Genomic DNA, 22,216 nt, shown 5'->3' with positions numbered 1-22,216 from the left:
TTAACTCAATTGGACAAGGGTGAGTATTAATAACAGTAGAGCTACCTCTCTGGAGACCTGGGAGACTTTTGGGGTATCGCTAAAGAGCTAAAGCCACAGAGTTGGACAAATCAATGGAAGATTGTGAGTGAATCCCCCCATGGTTCTGGGAGGCTCTTGCTGTGAGGGCCTGTGTAATGCTAATGCTAGCAGGCTCAGGGGTGCCTAGCTAGAATTTACTGTTCTGTGGGAAGGCTAGGTTGGTGGAGCGTGCCGAGTTACATTTTCAAGGGATTACTGGCCAAATGAGTCCCAAGAAGTGGACTATGCTACTGGGACTTGCCGATGAAACAACAGAATATGGCTTAGCTATGGCATGCAAACAACTCACTTGTAAATGGGTTAGCATTGTAGAGCAAATGTGAATAGAAAATACAAATATAAACTTTTCATTGCCCACACAATGTGGAAATTTGCCTTCATGGCGTCATTGCCATCAAACAGTATAAAACACTGATGGCATGATAAATATGAAGTCTGTAAGAGTCATTGAGATCGTCCCTTTTAGTCTTCACGACGACAAGACAGAAAATGTTTGGCCAAAGGTAAGATCTCTTTAGGCCGTTGCTAGGCGATATGACATCTGATCTATATGCAGCAGCCCTGAGGAAACCTTTCATTGATTGTTCCATTCTCTCATCATAATGATGAATACCCACTGAAAACATTATTAACGGTCAAGTTAGCACAGTCCTACGATTACATGCTTGAGTTACCCTGTTGAAAAAGGGCACAAGTGATCGCTCACTCCTGAAACAAATTGTAGGAAATGGTGTTTATCAAGTGTCAAATCAATAGATTCTTGGCAGATTTCAAATTGCAATATTAACATGAAGACAACAGCTAACTGGTATAAGATACACAGACATATGAAATCCAACCCTACTACTGTTTAAATAACATTATGTACAGCCTAGGCTAACCATAACAGTATCACCAAAAAGACAAAGAAAGGATGAGAGTTGTGAGTCCTGTACATTTGGCAGCACACTCAACAAAGTGTACAGGACCTGGTCGCAGGCTGGTTTCATGGTAGGAATAATGACAAGCAAAATAGAAGCAACTCTTTGTCACCACCATCATCAAACTATACTCAGCATATGGGCTGCTCGGTAGTTGTTACACAGAAAACTAAGCTAGCCCATCGATCACAATTCATGCCAACTTCAGGCAAACATGCTTCGTCCATGCCTCATCCCATTCAGATACCATGTTGACTTGGATTACAAAAACAATTACAGTAATCTTAAATGAACTGACTGACTGAGAAATGGGAATGATCTGACAAATTGACAAGCAAAGTTGAAAGTGCGGAAGTGCTTGGACGCCCATACAAAGAAAACATTTTCGGCTTGCTACTTTGTCAACGCTGGTGAATTTCAATGATACAAAGTGCTCGGCCGAGACAAAGGCCTCCGTTCAACACAGCTTCTGTGGAGATGTTTCACTCCTCATCCTCAATCAAGAGGGTTTTGTTGGGGGGAATTAGCCCTTTGAGTGCCCATGACACAGCAAGGTCAGGACCCATTCCCTGAAGAGGGGCAAGGATGCATCAGAAAAGGCGCCTGATGGAAAGAGAAAGGCCTGATTAGAAGCAATTGTTATTCACCAGAGATTTGGGGCTCTCAAGTGGTAGTGATTCACAATGTCGAACAGTGCTCAATGACATGGCCAAGTTTTCCAAATGATGGAGCTAAGACAGTGTCTCTCACATGACTTTAGGCCTATCCCCACAAAAAGAAACAGAATGTAACATTTAGGGAGCAGCACATCTCAGATATCAAATGAAAAGTGTAAAAGTGTCACTGTGGCTTCAGTGCTGGTAGTTAGACCTATTTACATGTCAGGCTACGGCTTGCCTTTCCGTTTGTCATTTTCATATTCAAATACACATACAACTGTTCCATTGTACATATAACTGAGCATGTGACATCACAGTGGGAAATTAACTTTTTGGTCCACCAGCCACTGTTGCAGGTAGATAAAAGAATATATATACCAGCCACTTTTTTACCATTATTACACTAGAAATGACAAATAACAGATGAGCATGCTTGTAATGTTTCTAAAACAAGAAATATATTACTAGTCAGAATAAGTAATGTGGTGTATAACTCAATTAAATACAAATTGTGTGACCGGAGTATTTTAAACAATGTATCTTAAAATAAATAATTTAGATACAATAGATTTACATCAGATGAACAGTTCTACAAATGAACATCAAGAACCAGCAAAGCGTCTGCCCTGCCACAAAATGCTGATTGATACAGCTTAGGCTAGTTATAATTAGGCTAGTTATAATTAAAGTTCAGGGCGCTATGCTGAAAGTTTTTACAAGGAGTACATAGGTTGAAATATAGGAGCACAATGAACGTGTTAAAGATCAGAAATAACTAAAAGTTAATCAATGAAAGATTTTTGGATTGTTCCACGCTAAATCAAGCACAATGTACCCCCAAATATTTGAGTCATTAGTAGAGATAAAAATGTTCTGCTACCCCTTTAAGGTGTGGGCCGTTACCTGTTAACGGGGCACTACTCCATGTCTGTCAGATATGACGATCTCCATGTCTCTTCAATAGCAGCAGACAATTGCAGAAAACTTCAACTAATATTTAAAAACAACAGCCAAGAACTGGCCAAGAAACACAAGGACAAAGTCACACTTTAGTAGCCTTTCGGGTTAAACAGACCAAGATCTAAATTTGTGTTTTGGATTTTAAAAAATACAACAATCACAAATGCTCTGTGACCACCCGCCAATGTCGCTGGTGAAATAGACATTTTGGCGAATGCCAAAATCTACTCGCATTTGGCGGGTGTTAATTACCCATCCTGTGTGACATCTTCAACATCTTTTGTCAATATCAACTTCAGCCCGATATCAGCTCAATAGCAGTCAGGTTTATCTAGTCTACTTATCATGCAAACAAAAAAAACATCAATGAGTATAGGGGGGGAAAAGCAACTTATTTGCCAGCCTCGATTCATTCCCACCTCAGGAAAGACATCCTAATCCCCATTAGAATAGAAATCGAGAGCAAGCAGTATGACACAATGACAGAGCTCCTTCACTCTTGGGGGTTCCAAGTCCCCCAGAAGGGTTGATGAAGGTCACGCAGTCATACCTCCATCATTGAGTGGCAGGTAGCCTAGTGGTTAGAGCGTTGGACTAGAAACCGAAAGGTTACAAGATCGAATCCCCGAGCTGACAATGTAAAAATATGTCTTTCTGCCCCTGAACAAGGCAGTTAACCCACTGTTAATTGAAAATAAGAATTTGTTCTTAACTGACTTGCCTAGTTAAATAAAGGTAAATAATAAAGGTAAATAAAAATAGAGTGCGGATGTCCTCCATTGTGTGGAGGAATAGGTGATATTTGAGAGACAGTTCATCTACAACAGGACTGTCATGGATCATTCATTAGGGAAATTGTCTGAGAAACGGCCCAGCAGCATGATAGTTGAGTAAAAAGGAACGTTTTTAATCCGTTAAAGGGGGTCGCTGACCTTGTCACCCCCCCTTTCCTCTAGCTCTCTCAGGGAGAGTGGTGATTTCGCAAGACACTCAACCCTCCTCTCCAGTATATTAACATGGGCGCATGCTCATCTTCTCTCAGTGAGGCTACAGAAGGCAGAAGAGACATCATTATACAATTTCCTGTGACTCACTTCCTGTGTCAGTGTATTTAGAAGTATGCAGTCAGTATCACTTAAAAATAGAAATAGCCCATAACCCCCAAAAATATTGGAAAATCAAATGACTGCTTTGACTTCAATACAAATGCTCTTTCACTCATGTATTAAAAATAAATGTATGTAATTGCTTGATGCCTTTACCCCTAAAGTGATCATTTTTCAAATCGTTTGTATGAATTAACATGGGGGCTATCAGACAGAATTTGTGCAAAGTAGAGTGGGTCAATGTTCATAGTTACAGGACAGGACAATGCAGCCAATTCTTGGGATGAATAAATAGGACTAGAGACCAAAATCAGGTCAGGATCACCACGTCCTGCTACAGATTAAATACGGCCAAATGTCACCAGCCCAGGAATACCAAGGCAATTAACGTAAAATCCACGTTTCTAAATAATGGTTTCAATTTCAACCTAATACAGGCTACTAGAGCTTGCTTGTTCACAACATCACAATTCATCTATTGGGATAAAAATATTGTCTAACAGATTTGTCAAATGAATATGCAGAAATAAAAAGCGGCATGGCCAAATACGTTAAACGGGAAGACTTTCACAATACTACGGAACAACAACGTGACCAAAGAACAGAAGGTCAACATTTCTAATCATGAGTCAGTCTCAAGGCACACAGTATATGATCTTCCAGCATTCCATTCTAGTGGGATAAAAAAAAAGATATAAATAATTTTTGAAAAAGCAATAAATCACTGCATGCCACCGTTCTGTGAGGCTGAAATCTGATCATACGCCCTCAGCTAAGACAATACTTGCTCTAAAGACTTAAAATTATCTTGAAATCTTTTCCACTGGACCAGCCAGTCATTGGCTGCGCTGTTAGTGGCAACCCAATCCCACCAATCTCGGCCTACAGGGGCAACCTTGTGCACTTCAGTTAAAATAACAACCCAATGTCTATATGCCAGGACAAATTAGCTAGCTAAATTGCCATAATAGTTTTATGCTTTTTGACCTGTCCCCAAATTAATATAATTGGTTCAGAGTTTTTGATATTTTAACCTGCGTGTCCTGATCGTATCTGGTGTGGGTGAACAAAATCAACTTGCGGAAGACCACGTACGGTCTGGTCAGCATGTTATTCACAAGTGATAATGCATAATTCACAAGTGATAATGTATAATTCACAAGTGATAGGCTAATATTGTCACCCATCAGACTATTCTTGATTTAATCTCGTCTTTACATATACTAAATAATATATGTGTGAAATTTGCTTTGATTTAGAATGGACCATTATCATGCATCTGTCTGGAAACGGGCAGAGGGGAAAAAATACATGTCATCTATGTACTTAAATAGCGAATGGAGGACGCTTTTCCCGTGGTTAATTTTCATGCCAGCCAGGTAGGCAATACTCCTGTTGTAAAGATAAGCAATGTGCTTAATATTAGTAAAGTTGAGAAATAAATATAGTAGGCCTAGCGTCATCTGGGTTAGGGAGGGTTTGGCCGGTAGGGATATCCTTGTCTCATCGCGCACGGTGTTTCCTCCGACACGTTGATGCGGCTGGCTTCCGGGTTGGATGCGCGCTGTGTTAAGAAGCAGTGCGGCTTGGTTGGGTTGTGTTTCGGAGGACGCATGGCTCTCGACCTTCGCCTCTCCCGAGCGGGAGTTGTAGCGATGAGACAAGACAGTAACTACTAACAATTGGATACCACGAAATTGGGGAGAAAAAGGGGGTAAAAAAATAAAAAATTTGGACACACCTACTCATTCAAGGGTTTTCCTACATTGCATAATAATAGTGAAGACATCAACACTTGACATGTAGTAACCAAAAGTGTTAAATCAAAATATATTTGAGATTCTTCAAAGTAGCCACCCTTTGCCTTGATGACAGCTTTGCACACTCTTGACATTCCCTCAACCAGCTTCATGAGGAATGCTTCTAAGTAGATGCAGCAGTCTAAGGCACTGCATGTCAGTGCTGGTTTGAATCCAGGGCGTGATTGGGAGTCCCAAAGGGGGGGCGCAAAATTGGCCCAGTGCCGTCTGGGTTTGGCCAGTGTAGGCCGTCATTGTAAATAAGAATTTATTCTTAACTGACTTGCCTAGTTAAACTCAACCCAAACCATCTCAATTCAGTTGAGGTAGGGTGATTGTGGAGGCCAGGTCATCTGATGCAGCACTCCATCAATCTCCTTATTGGTCAAATAGCCCTTACACAGCCTGGAGGTGTGATGGGTCATTGTCCTGTTGAAAAACAAAATGATAGTCCCACTAAGTGCAAGCCAGATGGGATGGCGTATCGCAACAGAATACTGTGAGACCATGCTGGTTAAGTGTGCCTTGAATTCTAAATAAATTACTGATAGTGTCACCAGCAAAGCACCATCACACCTCCTCCTCCTCCATGTTTCACGGTGGGAACCACAAGAGATCATCCGTTCACCTACTTTGAGTCTCACAAAGACACGGCGGTTGGAACCAAAAATCACAAATTTGGACTCATCAGTACAAAAGACAGATTTCCACCGGTCTAATGTCCATTGCTCGTGTTTCTTTGCCCAAGCAAGTCTCTTCTTCTTGTTGGTGTCCTTTAGTAGTGGTTTCTTTGCAGCAATTTGACCAGGAAGGCCTGATTCACACAGTCTCCTCTGAACAGTTGATGTTGAGATGTGTCTGTTACTTGAACTCTGTGAAGCATTTATTTGGGCGGCAATATGAGGTGCAGTTACTCTAATTAACTTATCCTCTGCAGCAGAGGGAACTCTGGGTCTTCCTTTCCTGTGGCAGTCCTCATGAGAGCCAGTTTCATCATAGCGCTTATTTTTTGCAACTGCACTTGAATAAACTTTCAAAGTTCCATATTGATTGACCATGTCTTAAAGTAATGGACTGTCGTTGCTCTCTGCTTATTTGAGCTGTTCTTGCCATAATAAGGACTTGGGTCTTTTACCAAATGGGGCCATCTTCTGTATGCCACCCCTTTATTGTCACAACACAACTGATTGGCTCAAACGCATTAAGAAATTCCACAAATGTACTTTTAACAAGGCACACCTGTAAATTGAAATGCATTCCAGGTGACAACCTCATGAAGCTGGTTGAGAGAATGCCAAGAGTGTGCAATGCTGTAATCAAGACAAAGGGTGGCTACTTTGAAGAATCTCAAATATAAAATATATTTTGATTTGTTTAACACTTTTTTGGTTACTACATGATTCCATATGTGTCATTTCATAGTTTTGATGTCTTCACTATTATTCTACAATGCAGAAAATAGTAAAAATAAGGAAAAACCCTTGAATGAGTAAGTGTGTCAAAACTTTTGACTGGTTCTTTCTGTGTGTGCGTGCGTATATATATATATATATATATATATATATATATATATAGAGAGAGAGAGAGAGAGAGAGAGAGAGAGAGAGAGTGAATCACCAATCTGGAAAAAAATCAAGTTGAGTTTTAGGCCACATCACCGAGCCCTTACTAGGGCACCTGTCTCGGCCTACTACGGCAGGGGCTCCCAAACTTTCTCACTCAGGCCCCCCTTCTAGCATTGGGGAACATCCCGCGCCATGTCTATTTCTGCACATTTGTATGAATTAACATGGGGGCTATCACAGACAGAATTTGTGCAAAGTAGAGTGGGTCAATGTTCATAGTTACAGGACAGGACAATGCAGCCAATTCTTGGGATGAATAAATAGGACTAGAGTCCAAAATCAGGTCAGGATCACCACGTCCTGCTACAGATTAAATACGGCCAAATGTCACCAGCCCAGGCATGCCCATGCAGAGTTCATGTAGAATCCACGTTTCTAAACAAATGGGTTTTAATTTCAGTCTAATATAGGCTAGCTTGCTTGTTCACAACATTACAATTCATCTATTGGGATAAAAATAATGGCTGACAACAGGTCAGATTTGTCAAATGAATACGCAAAAATAAAAAGCGGCATGGCCACACTACGTTCAACGGGGAAACTTCCACGATACTACGGAACAAAGTGACCAAAAATCAGAAGGTCAACATTTCTAATCATGAGTCAGTCTCAAGGCACACAGTATATGATCTTCCAGCATTCCATTCTAGTGGAATAAAAAAAAAGAACTAAGATCACTGCATGCCACTGTTCTGATAATACTAATATTTTTCCACTGGACCAGCCAGTCATTGGCTACGCTGTCAGTGGCAACATAATCCCCTCCTGCCGGCCTACCGGGGCACCCGTCTCGGCCTACCGGGGCAGGGGTTCCCAAACTTTCTCACTCAGGCCATCCTTCCAGCAATGGGAACATCCCACGCCATGTCTATTTCTACGGGCACAAGAACTGTGCATTCTATCACAACTTTCAAGAATAAGTTGATAGCTGGATGGAGTCACAACCCCCCCCCCCAAAAAAGGGTAGCGCGCCACAGTTTGGGAACCACTGTACTAGAGCACCCGTCTCAGCCTGATGATGTGTGTGACATTCTGGGCAGACGACCGGGCTGCAGCTGTGCCTTAGTGGAGTGGGGTGACGGGCTGCAGCTGTGCCTTAGTGGAGTGGGGTGACGGGCTGCAGCTGTGCCTTAGTGGAGTGGGGTGACGGGCTGCAGCTGTGCCTTAGTGGAGTGGGGTGACGGGGTGCAGATATGCAGCTATTTTTGCAAGAATCTCCTTGCGAATGATTTTGCCGAAAATTGTATATCCGCCGGCCTGGGCAGCTTGAGCTTTTGCTCTAAAAAAATAATGACCTCTTCACGAATTCGCATGTGCCTTAGTGGAGTAGGGTGTCCAGGTGCAGCTGTGCTTAGTGGAGTGGGGTGGTGTGACGGGGAGTGCTTAGTGGGGTGGGGTGACAGGGTGCAGAGAAAGTCATATGACAGGTCGTATTTCCACCCTGTTGAGATTTTTTTTTAAATGTAAAAAGGTAAATTTTTATAAAAAAAAAAAAAGGTTACTTTTAATAGCGACTACCATCTGTCATATAATCTGAGCCTAGAGAACAGGCCTGAGGACAACGACTTGAGGGAAGCCAAAGTCATTCCGCTACCAAAGAGTGGTAAAGCAGCCTTTACTGGTTCTAACAGCAGACCTATCAGCTTGTGTTAGGGTTAGCAAACTGTTGGAAAAAATTGTGTTAGACCAAATACAATTTCTACATAAACAAACTTAGAGACTTTTAGCATGCTTATAGAGGACACTTAACATGTACTGCACTGACACAAATGACTGATGATTGGTTGAAATACATTTAGAATAATAAGATTGTGGGAGCTGTAATGTTAGATTTCAGTGCAGCCTTTGATATTATTATTAACCTGTTGTTGAGAAAACATGTGTTAAGGCTTTTCAACTTCTGCCATATTTGTGGCTTCAGAGCTATCTAATAGAACTCAAAGGGTTTTCTTGAATGGAAGCTTCTCTAATGTCAAACATGTTAAATGTGGCGTACTGCAGAGCAGCTCTCTCGGCCCCCTTCTCTTTTCTATTTTTACTATTGACCTGACACTGGCATTAAACAAAGCATGTGTCCCAATGTATGCTGATGATTCAACCATATATGCATCAGCAACAGAGCTAATGAAGTCACTGAACCCCTTAAAGAATTGCAGTCTGTTTTGGAATGGGTGGTCAGTAATAAACGGGTCCAGAACATCTAAAACTAAGAGCATTGTATTTGGTACAATTCAAGTTGTAGACCTCAGCTGAATCTGGCAATGAATTGTGTGGCTGTTGAACAAGTTGAGACTAAATTACTTGGTGTTAGCTTAGATTGTAAACTGTCATGGTCAAAACATATAGATTCAATGGTTGTAAAGAAGGGGAGAGATCTGTCCGTAATAAAGAGATGCTCTGCTTTTTTGACACCACACTCCAAAAATCCAGTACTGCATGCTCTAGTTGAGTCTTATCTTGATTATTGCCCAGTCGTGTGGTCGAGTGCTGCAAGGACAGACCTAGTTAAGTTGCAGCTGGCCCAGGAAAGAGCGGCACGTCTTGCTCTTTTTTTATAATCAAAGGGCTAATTTAAATACTATGCATGCCAGTCTCTCGGCTATGAATAGAGAGACTGACTACATCACTTATTTTTTAGAAAAGTGTAGAAAATTCCAAATTGTTTGCAGTCAACTTACGCAAAGCTCTGACACACACTTACCGCACCAGACATGACACCAGGGGTCTTTTCACAGTACCCAAAACCACAAATTCAAGAAACCGTACAGTATTATATAGAACCCTTATTGCATGGAACTCCCATCTCATATTGCTCAAATGGACAGCATACCTGGTTTAAAAAAACAAACACAAAGCAACACCTCACGACAACACTTCTCCCCTATTTGACCTACATCATTTGTTGTGTAACATTTTTAAATTGATGTAGTTCTGTCCCTGAGCGGTTCTCTATTAATGTTCTGTATTATGTGTTTTTTCATGTTGTGTGGACCCCAGGAAGATCCTAATAAAATACCAAATCCTACCCTGTGATTTCAGAGAATAATTTTTTAGGACCTTATCTTTGTAACCACAGAGTATAGAAACAGACCATTTTCACATATGTAGACACTGGTATTGTGCTGGATGTAATGAGGTTGAAAAGAGGCAGAATAATCCTTTAATATTAACAAAAAAACATCCACACAGGCTTATATTAGGGTGAGGAAGTACATCCTCTCTACCGGTAAAGGCTGATCATGTGTTTATAGGCTACATCATTGATCATGTTACATCCTACGCACAAGTCACCAAGTTGTGAAACGGCAACACTGCAGACAGGTGTTGAGATTTGAAATGCTTTAATGGCTTTTCGTATTCTTTGTTACTGATCTGCTCCATCATTTCCCTCCCTCCCATCCATCCTGGAATCATAGAAGGGGCACTCCTTCCACTCAGAGGGAAGACCTGTTAGCAGGCTCCAGTGACCTGTTTGACCTTGGGCGATAAGGCCTAAAAATGTCAATTTTGTCAAACTTACAATTAAAAAAGGTCAAATGCACTGCATTAGTAGCATTATACCTAGGCTAACAAGTCTTCCACAACCATAAGACCAAATTATTAGTGGATATGTCTTTCAAGTCGATGAAAATGCCCTTTGTTACAAATGTAACCAGAACCATGCATAATGCACATTCCCTAATAATGACTAACTTCTTGAAGCAGGAATTAAAGAAAATGAACAGGTCTCATAAACACTCTCAAGCACAACAAGTCCACATGCTAGAGTAGCCCGCTAATCTTTACACAGAACCGTGAAAAAGTATTTCCCCCCTTTCTGATTCTATATTTCTGCATATTTCTGATACTGAATGTTATCGGATCTTCAACCAAAACCAACTTGCTTTAATAGAACAAGCCATGTGCTCTGCTCTGTATCAGAGACTTCTACATGGAGAATGTCAGGCCATCTGTCTGAGCTGAAGCGCAGCAAGACAATGGTCCAAAACCCAATCAAGTCTACATGAAAATGGTTAAAAAGCAACAAATGTGAAGTTTTGGAACAGCCTAGTCAAAAGTCCAGAACTAATCCCAATTGAGATGTGGCAGGACTTGAAACGATCAGTTCTTGCTTGAAAACCCACAAATGCAGCCTAGGTAATGCAGTTCTGCATGGAAGAGCGGGTCAAAATTCCTCCACAGCAACGCGAGTGACTGATCAAGAACAATAGGATGGCGTTTGGTTGGAGTCATTGCAGCTAAAGGTGGCACAACCAGTTAGTGTAAGGGGGCAATTACTTTTTCACACATGGGCATTGGGTGTTGCATAACTTAATGAAATCAATTAAATATGTACACTTAAAAAAATAAAACGCAACATGTAAAGTGTTGGTCCCATGTTTCATGAATTGAAACAAAAGATCTCATAAAATGTTCCATATGCACAAAAAGCTTATTTACCTCAAATTTTGTGCACAAACTGGTTTACATCCCTGTTATAGAGCATTTCTCCTTCGCCAAGATAATCCATCCACCTAACAACTGTGGCATATAAAGAAGCTGATTAAACAGCATGATCATTACACAGGTGCACATTGTGCTGGGGACAATAAAAGGCCACTAAAATGTGCAGTTTTGTCACAACACCATGCCACAAATGTCTCAAGTTGAGGGAGCGTGCAATTGGCATGCTAAATGCAGGAACGTCAACCAGAGCGGTTGCCAGAGAATCTAATGTTAATTTCTCTACCATCAGCCGCCTCCGTCATTTTAGAGAATTTGGCAGTATGTCCACCGGCTTCACAACCGCAGACCACGTGAATGGCATCGTGTGGTCGAGCGGTTTGCTGATGTCAACGTTGTGAACAGAGTGGCCCATGGTGGTGGTGGGGTTATGGTATGGGCAGGCATAAGCTACGGACAACGAACACAATTGGATTTTATCGATGGCAGTTTGAATGCACAGAGACACAGTGACGAGATCCTGAGGGCCACTGCCGCAAGCAACTCATGTTTCAACATAATGCACGGCCCCATGTCGCATGGATCTGTACACAATTTCCGGAAGATGAAAGAAAATCTGTTCGTCAGTGGCCTGCATACTCAGGGAAATGTTACCCATTGAGTACGTTTGGGATTCTCTGGATCAAAGTGCACAACAGCGTGTTCCAGGTCCAGCCAATATCCAGCAACTTCGCACAGCCATTTAAGAGATGGAACACACTCCACAGGCCTCAATCAACAGCCTGATCAACTCTATGCAAAGGAGATGCCGTTCCGTTGCATGAGGGAGATGGAGGTCACAACAGATACTGACTGGTTTTCTGATCCACGACCTTAACTATGATAAGCAACAGATGCATATCTGTATTGCCAGTCATGAGAAATCCATAGATTAGGGCCTAATTTATATATTTAACATTGACTGATTTCCTTATACGAATTGTAACGCAGTAAAATATTTGAAATGTTACATTTATATTTTAATTCAGCATAATTGTTTTGTTATTTGTTTACTCAGGTGCACTTGATCTGATATTAGGTTTTGGTTAAAGAACTGAACATTAAGAATCAAAATTATGCAAAAGTAGAGAAAATTAGAGTGGCAAATATTTTCACTGCACTGTATTTCAAGTTTAGCCAACTTGGATCTACAGTGCATTCGGAAAGTATTTAGACACCTTGACTCTATCCACATTGTTACATTACAGCCTTATTCTAAAATGGGTTAAAACGTTTTTCCCCCTCATCAATCTACATAATACATTGCAAATGTATTATAAAAAAAAAAAATGTTACATTTACATAAGTATTCAGACAATTTACTCAGTACTTTGTTGAAGCATCTTTGGCAGCAATTACAGCCCCAAGTCTTCTTGGTTATGACGCTACAATCTTGGCACACCTGTATTTGGGGAGTTCATCCCATTCTGCTCTGCAGATCCTCTCAAGCTCTGTCAGATTGCAGTGACGCTCCCCATACACAGCTATTTTCAGGTCTCTCTGGAGAGGTTAGATCGGTTCAAGTCCGGCTTCTGGCTGGGCCACTCAAGGACATGCAGAGACTTAGTTGTGTGCTTAGGGTCACTGTCTTGTTGGCAGGTGAACCTTCGCCGCAGTCAGATAACCTGCTCCAGAGTGCTCAGGACTTCATCAAGGATCTCTACTTTTCTCCGTTTATCTTTCCCTCTATCCTGACTAGTCTCCCAGTCCCTGCCACTGAAAAACATCCCCACAGCATGATGCTGCAACTGTTTGGCATTCAGGCCAAATAGCTCAATCTTGGTTACATCAGACCAGAGGATCTTGTTTCTCATGGTCAGAGCCTTTATGTGCCTTTTGGCAAACTCCAAGCAGGCTGTCATGTGCCTTTTGCTGAGGAGTGGCTTCTGTCTGGCCACTCTGCCATAAAGGCCTGATTGGTGGAGTGCTCCAGAGATGGTGGTCCTTCTGGAAGGTTCTCCCATCTCCACAGAGGAACTCTACAGCTCTGTCAGAGTCACCACCAGGTTCTTGGTCACCTCCCTGACCAAGGCTCTTCTCCCCCGATTGCTCAGTTTGGCCAGCTCTAGGTGGTTCCAAATGTATTCCATTTTAGAATGGAGGCCACTGTGTTCTTGGGGATCTTCAATGCTGCATACATTTTTGGTATCCTTTCCCAGATCTGTGCCGACAACCCTGTCTGAGCTCTACGGACAATTCATTCAACTTCATGGCTTGGCTTTTGTGCTGATATGCACTCTCAACTATGGGACCTTAGACAGGTGTGTGCCTTTCCAAATCATGACCAATCAATTGAATTTAACACAGGTGGACTCCAATCAAGTTGTAGAAACATCAAGGATGATAAATGGAAACAGGATGCACCTGAGCTCAATTTCGAGTCTAATAGCCTAGGGTCTGAATACTTATGTAAATAAGGTGTTTATCTTAAAAACATTTGCAAAAATGTTGTGGCATTGTGTACATTGATGAGGATTTTTTTTAAATGTAAATTCATTGCACTGTATTTGCTAGCTAACAAGGAGAACAGTTGAATTGTTATAAAACACACCCTTCTGTCCATCTCCAACTGTTTGAACAGCATGCTAGCCTGTCCATTTTGTTCAGATGTTGAAATCAAGTGGCCTACCTTATTTCTCAGAATGCAAAATAGTTGCCAATAACTTATTAAAATGTTTTATGATTACTGCACATTTATAAATACACACACTAGCCACCTAGTATAACGGTCTTTGGTCAAAATACTGCTCGCCGTACGTGGATTTCATTGCTTCGCAAGACAAACTGAGTATTAAAATTTCCAGAACCAATCTTAATTTATACTCCCATTTTAGTAGTCTGCTCTGCGCGCAATTTGAGGAGTTGAGACATGTAAAAAAAAAGAAAAAAAAAAAAAAAAAAGGTAAACTTCATTATTACAGTCAAATAAATGTCTCAATGTGTTTCGGTGTCCATATGACCGATTCTGTTGGACCACACCTCAAAATGAAAATAGCAAGTTGAAACCTCTTTTCAGAAAGGAAGAAGTGATCTCATCTTTGACAGGGAAAACCTGCCCTAGAGCTATCATACAGCTACTGGATCTCCGCCCAGTCAGTGCTGAGCAAATAAACTCAGCCAAACCCTCCTCTTGCCTCATCTCTCCCATTAATGGAGTTTGTTTTTAACAGGGTTAGCTGATTGAGTGAGGGAGGAGAAGAGCATAAAAACTGTGGTTTGGAGTTTATTTGGTTTCCTAGGAACGCCGAGACTCCCATGAAGATAAAAACACACCCTCGTCCAGTGAGTCAGGAAGTCTTTACTCCCAAAATGCAACTCCCAATCTGCGCCAAACTCTTGTAGATCCAATGCTTGAAACCAACCCATTTATTGGAGAAAATGGAATATCAGCTTTCACAGAATGCAGATGGACTTAGCCTCATAATTAAGTCCAACATTTAAGCAAAGACCTAGATACAATGTAATTTTACTTAATCATTTTATACCAATGTGGCATAATTGATCTTCAACTGTTGGGCCTTAAAAGATGACACAATCTGAAAGATTTCCTGCTTTTCAAATTGTTTCTGAAGCTAGGTTTCCAGCCAATTGGCAGATTTACCATTCGAATATTCTAAAACCAGCATAAAGAAACTTTGCACATTTTCCCACTAGTGTTGTTTCCACCAAACGGACTTGCTGCAGATAAAAATCACTGCTTGATGACAACGCACACAGTGTACTTTTTCTTATTAAGTTTTCATGTACCAAATAAAACCATAACAAAAATTGTTGCGTTAAATAGCAAATGTGCCTACTCTGGTCTTGGCATCTGCGCTCTAGCCAACAGCTCACAGATACAGTATGGGTAGGCAAGTCTACATGACGAGATTACGGATAAGTGAGATAATTTTTATTTGTCAAAACAGCACTCAAGCATCGATCACTATGTCACCAGAACAAGACCTTCAATAATTATTAGAACGGAGCATAAAAGATGACCATGGACTTTCAACACTGAGGTTCGTCATAACTTAATCTGTAGCATAATAAACTGCATGGTATCCTGACTCGTAGCGGGAGGACCACACACAGACTATATTACGTGACTCCAAGTTTACTTCGATATGATGGTTATATCAATATTTGCACATAAAAGGGATTTCACCGCCACTTCAATTTACCGCCACAAAAAGACCACAACCACGTGGAACGAAAAATTGTCAGCATTTAAAGATTTTTACAGTTTAACTTCATTCGCATAAAAACTGGATGGAACCGTGGTTTAATATGGTGAAATAGTCACCTCTAGTTCCTCTGTTGGTTTTCAATTAATGATAGAAATGCCTCAAGCTTATAGTACAACGGTCTTAACCTATTATAAACCAAAATAAAGTATCACTCCGTTGTTAATGTACACGAGTCCAGTAAACCAAGGATATAAAGTGCCTTCGGAAAGTAGTCAGACCGCTTTACTTTTTCCACTTTGTTACAGGCTTATTCTAAAATGGATTAAATACATGTTTTCCCTCAAAACGACACAATATCCCATAATGAAAGTGCGCTTGGAACCACAAATTCCCAATTTGGACTCGTCAGACCAAACGACAGATTTCCACCGGTCTAATGTCCATTGCTCGTGTTTCTTGGCCCAAGCAAGTCAGTTGTTTTTATTGGTGTCGTTTAGTAGTGGTTTCTTTTAGAGGTTGACCGATTATGCTTTTTCAACGCCGATACCGATTATTGGATGACGAAAAAAGGCCGATACCGATTAATCGGCCGATTTTTTAAATGTATTTGTAATAATGACAATTACAACAATACTGAATGAACACTTATTTTAACTTAATATAATACATCAATAAAATCAATTTAGCCTCAAATAAATGAAACATGTTCAATTTGGTTTAAATAATGCAAAAACAAAGTGTTGAAGAAAGTAAAAGTGCAATATGTGCCATGTAAGAAAGCTAACGTTTAAGTTCCTTGCTCAGAACATGAGAACATATGAAAGCTGGTGGTTCCTTTTAACATGAGTCTTCAATATTTCCAGGTAAGTTAGGTTGTAGTTATTATAGGAATTATAGGACTATTTCTCTCTATACGATTTGTATTTCATATACCTTTGACTATTGGATGTTCTTATAGGCACTTTAGTATTGCCAGCGTAACAGTATAGCTTCCATCCCTCTCCTCGCCGCTACCTGGGCTTGAACCAGGAACACATCAACAGCCACCCTCGAAGCAGCGTTACCCATGCAGAGCAAGGGGAACAACTACTCCAAGTCTCAGAGCGAGTGACGTTTGAAACGCTATTAGCGCACACCCCGCTAACTAGCTAGCCATTTCACATCGGTTACACCAGCCTAATCTCGGGAGTTGATAGGCTTGAAGTCATAAACAGCGCAATGCTTGAAGCATTGCGAAGAGCTGCTGGCAAAACGCACGAAAGTGCTGTTTGAATGAATGCTTACGAGCCTGCTGGTGCCTACCATTGCTCAGTCAGACTGCTCTATCAAATCATAGACTTAACTATAACATAATAACACACAGAAATACGAGCCTAGGTCATTAATATGGTCAAATCCGGAAACTATCATCTCAAAAACAAAACGTTTATTCTTTCAGTGAAATACGGAACCGTTCCGTATTTTATCTAACGGGTGGCATCCATAAGTCTAAATAGTCCTGTTACATTGCACAACCTTCAATGTTATGTCATAATTACGTACAATTCTGGCAAATTAGTTCGCAATGAGCCAGGTGGCCCAAAATGTTGCATATACTCTGACTCTGCGTGCAATGAACGCAAGAGAAGTGACACAATTTCACCTGGTTAATATTGCCTGCTAACCTGGGTTTATTTGAGCTAAATATGCAGGTTAAAAAATATATACTTCTGTGTATTGAATTTAAGAAAGGCATTGATGTTTATGGTTAGGTACACGTTGGAGCAACGACAGTCCTTTTCACAAATGTGCACTGCATCCATTATATGCAACGCAGGACACGCTAGATAAACTACGTAGTAATATCAACCATGTGTAGTTAACTAGTAATTATGATTGATTGATCGTTTTTTATAAGATAAGTTTAATGCTAGCTAGTAACTTACCGTGGCTTCTTACTGCGTTCGCGTAACAGGTGGGCTCCTCGTGAGGCAGGTGGTTAGAGCGTTGGACTAGTTAACCGTAAGGTTGCAAGATTGAATCCCTGAGCTGACAAGGTAAAAATCTGTCGTTCTGCCCCTGAACAAGGCAGTTAACCCACCGTTCTTAGGCAGTCATTGAAAATAAGAATGTTCTTAACTGACTTGCCTAGTTAAATAAAGGTGTAAAAAAATAAATAATAGGCAAAATCGGCATCCAAAATTACCGATATCCGATTGTTATGAAAACTTGAAATCGGCCCTAATTAATTGGCCATTCCGATTAATCGGTCGACCTCCAGTTTCTTTGCAGCAATTTGACCAGGAAGGCCTGATTCACACAGTCTCCTCTGAACAGTTGATGTTGAGATGTGTCTGTTACTTGAACTCTGTGAAGCATTTCTTTGGGCTACAATCTGAGGTGCAGTTAACTCTAATGAACTTATCCTCTGCAGCAGAGGGAACTCTGGATCTTCCTTTCCTGTGGCGGTCCTCATGAGAGCCAGTTTCATCATAGAGCTTGATGGTTTTTGCGACTGCACTTTCAAAGTGCTTGACATTTTCCGGATTGACTGACCTTCATATCTTAAAGTAACGGTCTGTCATTTCTCTGCTTATTTGAGCTGTTCTTGCCATAGTAAGGACTTGGGTCTTTTACCAAATAAGGCTATCTTCTGTATGCCAACCCTTTGTCACAACACAACTGATTGGCTTAAGGAAAGAAATTCCACAAATGTACTTTTAACAAGCCACACCTGTTAATTGAAATGCATTCCAGGTGGCTACCTCACGAAGCTGGTTGAGAGAATGTCAAGATTGTGCAAAGCTGTAACCAAGACAAAGGGTGGCTACTTTTAAGAATCTCAAATATAATTATATTTTTTGGTTACTACATGATGCCGTGTGTTATTTCATAGTTTTGATGTCTTCACTATTATTCTACAATGTAGAAAATAGTAAAAATATAAAAAGCCTGGAATGAGTAGGTGTCCGAACTTTTGACTGGTACTGTAACATAGATAACTATTCAGACCCTTTGCTATGAGACTCAAAATTGAGCTCTGGTGCATCCTGTTTCTACGATCATCCTTGAGATGTTTCTACAATTTGGAGTCCACATGTAGTAAATTCAATTGATCAGACATGATTTGACACACCTGTCTATATAAGTTCCCACAGTTGACAGTGCAATTCAGAGCAAAAACCAAGCCATGAGGACGAAGGAATTGTCCCATAGAGCTTCGAGACAGAATTGTGTAGAGGCACAGATCTGGGGAAGGGTACCAAAACATTTCCGCAGAATTGAAGTCCGAGAACACAGTGGCCTCCGTCATTCTTAAAATGGCAGTTTGGAAACACCAAGACTCTTCCTAGAGCTGGCTGCCTGGCCAAACTGAACAATCGGGGGAGAAGGTCCTTGGTCAGGGAGGTAACCAAGAACCTAATGGTCACTGACAGCGCTCCTGAGTTCCTCTGTGGAGATGAACCTTCCAGAAGTACAACAATCTCTGCAGCACTCCACCAATCAGGCCTTTATGGTAGAGTGGCCAGACGGATGCCACTCCTCAGTAAAAAGGCACACGACAGCCCACTTGGAGTTTGCCAAAAAGGCCCCTTAAGGACTCTCCGACCATGAGAAACAAGATTCTCTGTTCTGATGAAACCAAGATTGAACTCTTTGGCCTGAAGGCCAAGCGTCACATCTGGAAGAAACCTGGCACCATCTCTACAGTGAAGCATGGTGGTGGCAGCATCATGCTGTGGGGATGTTCTTCAGTGGTAGGGACTGGGAGACTAGTCAGGATTGAGAGAAAGATGAACGGAGAAAAGTACAGAGGTCCTTGATGAAAACCTGCTCCAGAGCGCTCAGGACCTCAGACTGGGTCGAAGGTTCACCTTCCAACAGGACAACGACTCGAAGCACACAGCAAAGACAATGCAGGAGTGGCTTCGGGAGAAGTCTCTAAATGTCCTTGAGTGGCCCAGCCAGAGCTCAGACTTGAACCCGACCAAACATCTCTGGAGACCTGAAAATAGCTGTGCAGCGTTGCTCCCCATCCAACCTGACAGAGCTTCAGAGAATCTACAGAGAAGAAAATGGGATTAATGCAACAAAACCAGGTGTGAAGCTTGTAGCGCCATACCCAATAAGACTCGAAGCTGTAATCACAGCCAACGGCGCTTCAACAAAGTACTGAGTAAAGGGTCTGAATACTTGTGTAAATGTGATATTCTTTTTTATGAATTAGCACAAAAAAAATCTAAAAAAACAGTTTTTGCTTTGTCATTATGGGGTATTGTGTGTAGATTGATGAGAAAAATAAACAATATTCAATTTTAGAATAAGGGTATAATGTAACAATTTGGTGGGTGATAATATTTATCCTCTTTCACACGTATAAGTGTGTATTATACGCATGTGAAATAGATAATTTTTTCTTTTCTTTTGCATATCCCAACTCCCCCACCGAAACACCCTCGGACGGTGGGACCATGAACAGGGTCAGCCATGATCAGTGGCTACCCTGGAGAAATTAGGGTTAAATGACTTGCTCAAGGACACAGATTATTATTATTAATTTTTTTACATTGTCGGCTTGGATATTCTAACAATCAACATTTTGGTTACTGGCCCAACGCTATAACTGCTAGGCAACCTGCCAAATTTCCGCAGCCCTCAGCATTAGGCCTACACCTAACAGTGGCAGTGCTGCAGTTGGGCTGAAATACAAACTCAGTATTGTGGTTTTCAGTGTCAGCATTGAAGCTTTCTCAACAGTCTAAGAATGCCGATCATAATGGAGAGAAGAGGGAGGACGACAAGTTGGATGGCTGATGGGAATACTACCCGTGTGATATATACAGTGCCGTCAGGAAGTATTTATACCCCTTGATTTATTTCACATTGTTGTGTTACAACCAGAATTTAAAATGGATTCAATTGTTTTCTCCCTCCCACCCAGCTACACACAATACCGCATAATGACAATGTTATTGTGGAACATTTGCCTATTCTTTTTAAAATTCTTCGAGCTCTGTCAAATTGATTGTTGATCATTGCTAGACAACCATTTTCAGGTCTTGCCATAGATTTGAGTAAATTTAAGTCAAAACTGTAGCTCAGCCACTCAGGAACATTCCCCGTCTTCTTGGTAAGCAACTCCAGTGTAGATTTGGCATTTTGTTTTAAATTATAGTCCTGCTTTAAGGTGAATTTATCTCCCAGTGTCTGGGATTTTGCCTGTGCTGAGCTCAATTCGGTTTCATTTTTATCCTGAAAAACTCCCCGGTCCTTAACGATTACAAGCACACCCATAACATGATGCAGCCCCCACTATACTTGAAAATATGGAGTGGTACTCAGTAATGAGTTGTATTGATTTGCCACAAACATAACACTTCATATTCAGGACAAAAAGTCAAATTACTTACGTTTTTTGCAGTATTACTTTAGTGCGTTGTTGCAAACATAATGCATGTTTTGGAATATTTTTTATTCTGTACAGGCTTCCTTTTCACTCTCTCAATTAGGTTAGTACAGTGGACTAACTAAAATGTTTATCCATCCTCAGTTTTCTCCTATCACAGCCAAACTAACTGTTTTAAAGTCACCATTGGCCTCATGGTGAAATCCCTGAGCTGTTTCCTTCGTCTCTGGTAACGGAGTTAGGAAAGACGCCTGTATCTTTGTAGTGACTGGATGTATTGAGACACCATCCAAAGTATAATTAATAACTTCACCATGCTCAAAGGGATATTCAATGTCTGCTTTTTATTTTAACCCCTAGGTGCCCTTCTTTGCAAGGCATTGGAAGACCTCCCTGGTCTTTGTGGTTGAACCTGTGTTTGAAATTCACTGCTCGACTGAGGGACCTTACAGATAAAGTTGTGTATGGGGTACAGCGATGAGGTAGTCATTCAACAATCATGATAAACACCATTATTGCACAGAGAGTCCATGCAAATTAGACCCATTTTACTCCTCTTTAGGCTAGCCATAACAAAGGGGTTGAATACTTAACTCAAGACATTTGTGGTTATTTTTAATTTGTAAAATAAATTCCACTGACATTACAGGGTATTGTAAGTAGGCCAGTGACAAAAACTCAACTTAATCAATTTTAAATTCCAGCCTGTAAGACAATTTTTTTAAAGTCAAGGGGTGTGAATACTGTGAAGGCGCTGTAGCCTATTGAAATTCTCTTGTGGTTGGGAGAGTGGTAAAAATATACAGGTCCAGATCTTAGACAATGCACCACAACGTATCATTTCAAAATTATATGTAAAATTGGTACTGCCCTCACTTTTCTCCCAAACACAGTACTTTCCCGAAATTCTCTTAACCAGGCGTAGATAAGTGACAGTAATTATGTTGACAAGGACTTGAGTGGCTGTAGCAATGAGTCACGCAAGATACTACGAATCATGGGAGCTTTAGCAGTCATTTACCTGTTCCT

General features: G+C 41.0%; 1 protein-coding gene across 1 annotated transcript in view; it reads right to left on the bottom strand.

Moving 5' to 3' along the window:
- The window catches only part of LOC120024054 (acyl-CoA:lysophosphatidylglycerol acyltransferase 1-like), an 80,858-nt gene that overhangs the window by 50,198 nt on the left and 8,444 nt on the right, over positions 1-22,216 (bottom strand). The window lies entirely within an intron of this gene.

This window comes from Salvelinus namaycush, chromosome 29 (assembly GCF_016432855.1).
Source record: "Salvelinus namaycush isolate Seneca chromosome 29, SaNama_1.0, whole genome shotgun sequence".
Lineage (NCBI taxonomy): Eukaryota > Metazoa > Chordata > Actinopteri > Salmoniformes > Salmonidae > Salvelinus > Salvelinus namaycush.
The sequence above is the reverse complement of the archived record's forward strand: the minus strand, read 5'-3'. Positions and strand labels throughout refer to the sequence as shown.